The sequence below is a fragment of the Natrix helvetica genome, assembly GCF_964273705.1.
Source record: "Natrix helvetica genome assembly, chromosome: 1".
Classification (NCBI taxonomy): domain Eukaryota; kingdom Metazoa; phylum Chordata; class Lepidosauria; order Squamata; family Natricidae; genus Natrix; species Natrix helvetica.
Window position 1 is genome coordinate 293,831,173 of NC_138548.1, and position 10,535 is coordinate 293,841,707.

Genomic DNA, 10,535 nt, shown 5'->3' on the forward strand with positions numbered 1-10,535 from the left:
CTATCAGTTCGCTGAGAGAGGGCATTTTGTGTGTGTGCAAAAATTTTGTGCATGTGCAAAAATTCAAGTTCGGGGGCATGGCAGATCTGGGTTGCTGCCGGTTCTAGCTACCCAGGCAACCAAACCACTACCGGTTTGGTCAAACCGGGCTGAACCGGTAGGAACCCACCACTGCAGTGGGTTATGTTTTGGGTGGCTCTGCATGGCATAACTCGTAGCCTCATTGAGCTATGCAAGCAGTGAACCATGAAGGGATGATAAAAAGGGTTAGACATAGTCAATGTTGATTAAAGAGCGTGGGAAATTTGGTTCCTTTTGCACTGAACACATGAGCATAGCCTGCAGTTTTTTAGTCTAGGCTTATGTTGGTGAGATAAAGTTGATGCACAAGTTTGCCAATTAGCTTTAATTTAGTCATGCAGTCAGATGCTCCTTGGCTCATCAGTGTGTGTATGCCTTCAATGAGAGTCACCAGGTAGTGGATATTCTTTAAACTTGGCATTGTTTCCCCCCCCCCTACAGCTGCTTTTTTTAGCCTCCGATACATTCTCTGAAGCAGAGAACCTATTTCCTAAGCCATACATTCTTGCCAACAGCTACTTTTAAATTTAGATCTATATTTGGCTTGACTATGGCACCATTATAGCAGTATGCTTTTAAAAGCCAACTGGAAGAAAGCTGAAGCCAGGAACTATCCTCCATGAACTTGATGGATAGCTTCTTCTGGTGCCAATTTTCCTGACCACAGGTAAAGGCTTGGTTATCTTTATAATGTATCAGGTGTACTGTTTTAGGAAAGTTGTTTAAAAGTAGAACTGAGCTTCCCTCCCCCTACTTTAAGTAGACAATAACCATTGGCTCCAAGTGAGCCTTCATCTTCTAATTATTTAGTACACAATTTAATGTCATTAACCATCTTTGAGTGGATGGAATTGCTCTAAAAGCCTTCACTCCAAAGTTCTAATATTAGGTTCTTGGCAATCATCCCTGTGTATGAAAAGAAGCCAGTTTGTTTACCAGGAATACAGACTCATGTTACAGAGCAAATGAGCAGGCAGCTATTAGTCTGATTCAAGCACTTAACAATTACTGATCATCTTGTCTTTGGATAATGGAAGTGATCAGCTGCAAGTGTAAAGGGCATGGGTTTGTTTGCTTGTGGCATTGTGGAAAAAGCTCAGCTTAAAGCAGCCTCTCTTGGCCTGAAACTTTACAAAAATGAAAGAAACATCTCCTTTAGAGACCATGCCACTCTGCCTTTTAGGATAGCAAACACCCAACCAGAATATGTAGAAGTTCTTGCTGATGTTTACAATGAGATTCTTTCACTGGAGATAACTACAATTGGCAATGGCAAAAATCATAGTATGTTCCAATGTGTTAGGTTTGGTATCTTTCTGGACTAGCTCATGTGGGTTGGGAGCTTCAGTATTGCAGAGGTGCTCCTCCTTCTGGTTTTAGTAAATGTTGGGGCAAGTGGTCTTGCCTTAGACCTCTGCTTTGCAGGTGACTCAGGACTCCACCCTCTTTCTGCTGAACTACTGGATAAGGTCATCATTTTTTTGTTAATTGGCTACATCATCAGTGTGCTGACGATACTCAACTGTGTTTTTCTGCTGATCAAGTGATGCTATTGAAGTTCTTCCTCAGTGTCTGGAGGTTTTGGAGGTCTATAGATAAACACAAGAAAAATACTTTGCTGAAATAATTCTGTTGTATCTCAAACCTGCAGCCTATTTAGTAGGCAATTGCTATATTACAGCATTCATAGGAAAAAGTAACTCTAAAGCGGGTGTCAAACTCGCATCGTCACGGCGGCTTCATGCAACATATCACAACTTTTTTCCCTTTTGCTAAACCATGCCTGGGTATGGCCAGCATGTGGTGCATCCGGCCCGCTGGCCACAAGTTTGACAGCCCCTGCTCTAAAAAGTGTCGGAGACTATGGTAATCACTGATAGTTGAAGCAGTGGTTTTCCTTTGTGACGTAACCACTGAATTGCTCGGATTAGCCTGCAGAAAAATAAAATGCTCTATCTGAGGCAGACAGGAGCACTCAAGGTGACATTGTACTTTGGAAATGAAGGAGAAATTGATGCCCTGAGGGTGTTTGAAGGTGAGAAGGAAATGAATGGAACGTGTTGCAAACTGAGTCTGGCAATGGGGCAATTGAGCAGTGTGGAAAAGGCCTAATTCATGGATTGGCACATAATAAACATGGATTGAATAAGAATGCACATGAAATATGAAGGCATATATCTACTACTAGAAAATCTACATTTTGGGAGAATTGTCATGATTACTATAACATTTGCTGCAGAATCCACCTGTGAAACATGCCTGGAAAATGAAAATGTGAATTGAGAACTTATGTTGGGCTGGCATCTGTCTCTGGTACTTTGCTTTAGACTCAGAAAAAAGCAGTAACTGGGGATTAATCTGTGAATCCAATAGCTGGTTTACTTTCCTATAAAACTCATGCAAGACTTGGAGAATTAGAGTCTACCTTCAATGATTGAGAAGTCCCATGCGCTCCATAATAGAATGACTGAATCAGCAGATTACTCTGTAATTGTTTATGGATCAACAATTCACCTATATGAGCTCAAAGTACTATCCTCAATAATTATCAATAAGGAATACTTTTAAAGGAGCTTTTAAAAACAAAGCAATTATGACATAGTGCTGTATGCTTGTTTAAAGCTTCCGGAAAAGATCTGGAGACAGTAATCATTAGCAAAGCAGATGACAAACTTGTCTTTAGTAATTGACCTATGTGAATATAAAGTTGGACCTTTAAACATTTATTTCAAATATTTTCGTGCATTGGTGGCTCTTTTGCACATCATGTGTCAGAAATGAGCATTTCATGAGCAACTCCAAATATAGTTGCATAGGACTGTGATGGCTAACCTTTTCGGTACCAAGTGCCAAAACTGGAGTGTGCACACATAGCTAGAGCACCGGAACCTGGAAGAGAGCAGCTGGCTGGTGCTCATGTGTGCGGCGGCCAGCTTCTCTTCCGGGTTCCGCCACATGCATACGCATTGGCCAGCTGCTCTCTTCTGGGTTCCAGCATGTGCATGCATGCTGGCCAGCTGGTCTTTGCACAAAGACCAGCTGGCCAAACTGGAAGAGAGCAGCTGGCTGAGGCACATGTATGCGACAGAACCCTGAAGAGCAGCTGGCTATGGCGCGTATGCCCATAGAGAGGGCTCTGCATGCCACCTCTGGCACATGTGCCATAGGTTCGCCATCACGGGCCTAGAATATAGTCAGTGTTGGCTTGTTGGTAAGTGTACTTGTGATCATAATGTAGATTTTTTTGCAAACCCCCCCCCCGCACCTTTGTCTTACCATCACCTTGCATCAAAGCTGATTCAACTATGCATTAATGCATACATATTCAATCTTTTAGGGTAAAACCTTCTTAAAGCAATGCATAGCAAATAAAAAATTAAATAATGTATTTCTTAGCTGTTCTAGATAAGCTAGGCCAGAAGACAGGCTCCACAAATACTACTGGAACTTTAATTTATTGCTGCAGGGTCTGACGAACTTCTCTTTGCCAAAGGCAAGATGGGACAATATTGAGTTTCTTTCTCCCTCTTCCCTTCCAGGGTAAGCTGGTATTTATGCAATAGCCTTATTTAGAGCCATTTCTGTACTTTTCTATAATATTAAATCACAACAAAGCAAGCCAATTATTTGGGAGTATTTTAGAAACAGAAAAATATTTGCTTTTAAAATGTACACTTCAAAAGTAATGTGTCACTTGCATCTAGCTGCATATGGAGAATAGCTTTTTAGAGGCAAAACAACTTTGATTCATTGGCTCATTATACTGACGTTCGGCTTGTGAACACCATCATGATTTCTGAACAAATTATAGGCTTTCGTGGTGCTCAAGCTGCTCTCTAGAAAAGCTAAAATTAGCTCCCTGAAATAGGACCAGAAATACCATGTTAATACAAACTGCATAGGTAACACCCATGACATGTAGCTGTGATGCATTTGATAGTAATACCTGAAATGTAAATGCAACCATATATTCATTTGTCACTGTTTTGCTAAAACAATTGCTTCCAGCAATTAAAACAGCCAAAGTAATAAGTTTCCTAAAGGAACCCCAGCTGTTCTTTGGAAGGCAGATAGTGAAACTGAAGCTCAAATACCACCTAAGGAGAAGAGAGGACTCCTTGGGAAAGACCCTGATGGTGGGAAAGATGGAAGGCAAAAGGAGAAGGGGACAGCAGAGGGCAAGATGGTTAGATAGTGTCATTGACACAATGAATTTGGGCAAACGCCAGGAGACAGAGGAGGATGGGGCGGGGGAGGTGGGGGCTGGCATTCTATGAGGATGTGAAACATCAGACACAATTAAGCAACTGAACAACAACAAAAGTTATATCATAGTTCCATTAGCTTTTGCATGACTAAAGTAAGAATCGAGAGATCAAGGAAACACCAAGTCAAGTAAGTTGTTTATCCTCTCTTCAAAATAAGCCTTTATCTTGTAGCTCACTACAGTTATACCTGTTTTGCAGAGTGTCCTAGGATTGATGTATGTGTATCCATGAGGCAGGGATGAGAAGACCCCTTCCTTTTATTTTATTTATATTATACTTTCCCCTAGGAAATCAGTAGCATTCATTATGTTCCTTCCTCCAAATTCTCTCTTTTGAGGTAAGGTGGGCTGTGTTGGAGCAACTATCCAGAGTCAGCTGTGGCTTCTACCATTCTGAGCAGGCTTGGATCTGTAGCTTCTCAGCTCTTACCACCAGTTTAGCCAGCAACAACAACAAACAAAAAAAACCCTGGCAAAAACTTTTCTACACCGTATCACAATGATCACTGTTACTAAAATATGGTAAAAGTGTATCTGGCAGGTGAATGCTTGATTAAACAGGATTTATACTTTTTACCAAAAAGACAAAGATAACATGAGAATAATTTTGAATACATTGGAGTATTATGAGGTGCACCCTGAAAAACAAATGGCTTTGATCTTCTTAGATGCCCAAAAAGCATTTGACAACGTGAACTGGCAATTTATGTTCTTACAATTGGAACAGATGAATTTTGGTAAGAAATTCACACAAGCCATTCGAACTATATACTATAAACAAACAGCAAAGATAATGATAAATGGAGAATTGACGGACTCCATTGAAATAAAGAAAGGTAGAAGACAGGGCTGCCCATTATCACCCTTACTCTTTGTCTTAACATTAGTAGTATTGAATAGAAAGATCAGAGAAGAAAAAGAAATAAAAGGAATGAAAATCAAAAAAGAAGAATATAAATTACAAGCATTTGCAGATGACTTGGTTTTTATTGTCGAGGATCCACTTGAAATGGCACCTAAATTGATTGAGAGAATAGAAGAATATGGGAATGTAGCTGGTTTGAAAATAAATAAAGACAAAATGAAAATTTTGACAAAGAATGTAACATTGAGACAAAAGGAAGAATTGGCAGAAGCATTGGAGATCCAAGTTACAAACAAGGTTAAATATTTAGGGATATATTTAACTGCAAGATGTAGCACTCTTAAAGAGAATAATTATTATAAACTTAAGCAACAGATTGCATCTGATCTAATGAAATGGGAAAATTTACAATTATCAATGGTAGGGAGAATTTCTACAATCAAAATGAACATTTTACCTAGGTTTTTATATTTGTTCCAGACAATTCCGATTAGACTAGGGAATTTTTTTTTGATGAATTAAATAAAATAGTTTTGAAGTTCGTCTGGCAGGGGAAAAAAGCAAGAATAAAATTAAAGTCGTTACAAGATGCTAGATCAAGAGGAGGCATGGGCCTACCCAATTGGGAATTACATCACCAGGCAACTAGCTTGATGTGGGTTAAGGAGTGGATAACACTAAGGAACTCTAGATTATTAACTCTAGAAGGACATGACATTGTTGGGATGGCATGCTTTTTTATGGTATAAAGGTATTAAAACACAGGGTTATTTCAGAAGACATTACTAAGGGAAGCTTTGTTATTGAAGAAGATTAAAAAACAATATTACTTAAAAATACCAATCTGGCTATTAACTATTGAAGTCTTTTCATATCAAATAATATATAAAAAGGAACAAACGGTTAGATGTGGTGAAATTTTGAATTCAGAGGGTAAACTCAAATCTATGCAAGAGCTGAAACAGGAAGGAATAGAAATGAATTGGTTTGCATATGTGCAAATACAATCTAGATATGACAAAGACTGCAAAATGGAAGGTTTTTACGATAAAAAAACTAAGATGAAATTTTGACAGGTACTGATGAAAAAGTAATTTAAAAACTATATGGACATTTACTAGAGGTTAAGCTAAAAGAAGAACAAGTTAAAGAACCTATGATAGCTTGGGGGAAACATTTTGGACATGGGATTAAACTAGAGAAATGAGAGAAACTGTGGTCCCAAAATTATAAAATGATAATGTCAACAGCTTATAAGGAAAATTTGTATAAGATGTTTTACAGGTGGCATCTACCCCCAACGAGAATAGCAAGAATGTTCAAAAACAAATCGGAAAAGTGTTGGAAATGTCATCAGACACCGGGATCATATTACCACATGTGGTAGACTTGCACAGAAGCTAAAAGGTATTGGACTAAAATCCACATGTGGTTGGAAAAAATGACACAGAAACATATAGACTTTAAACCAGAGACCCTTATTGGGTATTATACCAGATACATACAATAAAGCCTTGAAATACTTGATCGTAAATATTTTAACGGCAGCCAGAATTGTATTTGCAAAAAATTGGAAAAATGAGAAAATACCAACGCAGGAGGAAGTTATTCAAAAAACAATGGAATGTGTTGAAATGAGTAAATTGACATTTGAAATCAGAGAACAAGAGGATGAACAATTTTTTAAGATTTGGGACTTGTTTTATCAATGGATACAATTACCACAATCTTGAATTGTAATAATAGAATGTGATAGGAGATATTATAAAGACATTACTTTTATATAGATTCTATAGATTTATAACAATGTAATGGAATATTGGTATATATATGAATTGAATATATAGATTCTATAGATTTATAACAAAGTAATGGAATATTGGTGTATATATATATATGTATGTATGTATCTATGTATGTATGTATGTATTGAATATTTAGAATATCTTGTTTAAAATGAAGAAATAATAATTGTAGTTGATTATATGAGGTACAATGATAAAGATGTATTTATATATATTTGATAGATATTTCATGATTTTACAATATAATTGAAAGTAATGATATATAAATAATTGTTTATATATATATATATATATATATATATATATATATATACTGCAAGAAATATTAAAATAAGATTGATGATACCATAAAGATGTTATTACTTAATAGATTTACAATGAGGTAACAGATAGTTAGCATATATATGAATTTAATCTTTAGAATGCATGTTTAAAAGGAAGAAATTATAAAAGTAAATTGAATATATGATTTACAATGATAATCAATGTATTAATGTATAGTGGGTTGATAACTACTGATTTTATATGCAATTGAAAGCGGTGATGCACAAATGTTTGTGACTAAACGACATGCTAACTAAATATATAATTGATATATTTTTAATGTATATTTTTGTTTGTTTTAAAATAAAATAATTTTTTTAAAAAAAGAAGATGTTGGTTAGCCATTTGTCTGAAATGGTATAGAGTTTCCTGACTAGGCAGGGGGTTGGACTAGAAGACCTCCAAGGTCCCTTCCAACTCTGCTATTGTATTATTGTATTAATATTAAGCCTTTGCCAGACCAATTCTCGAATACAGCTCATCTGCCTGGAATCCCCACTGTATATTGAACATTAATACAATTGAGTGGGTCCAGGGGCATTTCATGAGAAGAGTACTCCTCTGCTCCAGAGGTGGTATTCTGCCCGTTCACACCAGTTTGGGTGAACCGAATTTGGCAGCGGTGCAAGGCTCTGCCCATCCACCCAGACATCATCATGGATGTGTATGCCCAGACATGTGCGTGCGCTCCCACTACCGAACTGGTAGTGAAGAGGATACCATTACTGCGGTGCTTGCAATAGAATCTCTTATGCCACCAAGGATCGAAATTTTGGGTTTGGACAACCTGGAATTATACTGCCTACAGTCTGACCTAAGTATAGTATATAGTGTCTGCTACAACGTTCTATCTATCAATGACTTCTTCAGCTTCAACCTCAACCTCAACCTCAACCTCAACCTCAACCTCAACCTCAACCTCAATAATACACGGGCAAACAATTGATAAAAACGCAAGGTAAACCATTCCAAACTCGATTGCAGCAAATACAACTTCAGCAACAGAGTGGTCAACGCCTGGAATGCTCTATCTGATTCCATTGTTACATCCTCAAACCCCCTACAGCTTCAACCTTAAATTGTCTACCGTGGACCTCATCCCATTCCTAAGAGGTCCGTAAAGGGGGCATGCATAAGTGCACCAGCATGCCTTCCGTCCCTGTCTCACTGTCCCCATTTATATGTACTCATTTCCCTTGTTCATGTCCATGTTTATACTTATATACAGTATGTTATCTTGTACATGTTTGACAAACTAAATAAAAAATAAAATAAAACATTAAGGGATACTGCAACTGATGCAGAAAGTCAATCATTGCTTTTTCCTCTCTGATTAGTTGCTGTTCATGAGTAATATTTTCATCCTCTCACCTAGTCTGGGATCAATCTAGGTTAGATGAAAAATATTGCCAGCTATCAAAAGTAAGCATATAATTTCCTTTTTCAGACAGCTTTAGTGTAATGTAAATGTGGAACAGCATGGAACAGAAAATAGAGCTTGATGTTTCAAAGGATAAAACCACAACATGGCAGGTCTATTTGCTAAATATAAGCAGATCAATATAATTGTCTCCTACCTCAATTCAAGTGTTCAGAGAGAATATCAGAGCTGATGGCATCAAATGTCAATGTAGTCCAATGTAAGACCAGGCATAGAGCCCATCTTTTTTCCTGCTTCAATTTGGAAATATCGGATGATGTAATGCCACTTATTCAAATACTTGTTTAATGAACACTTGTTCACTGACAAAATGTACAACGGCATTGAACAAGTGGAAGTTATAACTGATCCTCAAAGCTCAAGCCATCATTGCAGCATTCACACGGTTATGTGATCATGATTTAGACCAGCTTGGCAACCAACTCACAATTAAGATATACTCCCATATTCATCTGATCACCATTTGCATTGCAACCTTCTCTGCTGGCTTCTCACAAAGTCAATGGGGAAGCTGGCAAGAGATTGCAAATGGCAACCGTGTGCACTTAACAGTGTTGTGAGATTCATTTAACAGCAGCAACTGCATTAGTGGCAGAACTGCTGTTGCTAAGTAATGCAGTCACACAACATGTTTAACAACTGTATTGCTTATTGATGCAAAGCCCAGTCCCACTTACCTTTCTTAACCAAGAACTATTTGTGTGACTTATTAGAAGGGAGAAGAATAAACAATGATACTTCGGAGTATTTTCCTAGGTCCAGAGTTTCTAGCAAAAGTCATATGGGAGTTACCAGAGTTGGTAATATTGGTAACTATGAAAATTTCCCATCTCCCAACAAGAGGTCTTGCTTTGGAAGAGGCATTGTACTCAGATCTAAGAAAACAATTTATTCCTCTGTATACCAATTCTGATCTCCTTACGTATTGGCTTCCATGCTAATTCAATTTTCATTTCTAAAAACAACACACTAGATGCAATGTTACATTTGACATTTTATGTAATTTATACCTAAATTGTAACTGAAGATTTTTCTTTTAAATTCAAAATGATTGATATTGCAAAGTTACATGCTCTGATATTTGCAACTAGCTAAAATCACTTATAAGACCCAATCCAATTTGTACATTTATTTCTCCATTGTCACTCAGCATAGGATCTAAAGCGAGATCTAGGTTTTATTAATTTGTATGTCTTTCTCCATTTACATTCTGCATTTCAAATTATCTCACTTGTTTTATTACTCAAACTTTCCTAGTTTTATGAAGCTCAAATAAGCAAAAGTCACCTAGGATCCACATTTTCTACCAACAATAGAATACACTGTATCAACTGGAAGCTCCTCCAAGGATTCAAGAAATGATGTTAAATCAGATGTTTTTCCAACTCTGTAGTCATATGAACAATTTTCTCTTAGCATTTTCTATATCTTAATTAGCTCTAAAATATGGGAAATCTCTAAAGGAAATTTAATTCTTGCAATGTGAGAGTGTCTTTTTACTTCATGTCTTTGGGGAAATACCTCTCTCATGAAGTAACAACCTATTTTCAAAATAGCTGAGGAATAATGTTTTCTGGGTCTAGTTATATGCACACAACTGAATAGTGCAAACAGGGATGAGACTATAGAAAGGCGTACTTCCATTTTCATAACTGAGATTAAGAGCCGTCTGTATTGTAGAATCATCACAGAGGTACTGACATTCAATACATCTCTTGCTGAATTCAAAGGGGGAAAAGAAGACGCCCAGAG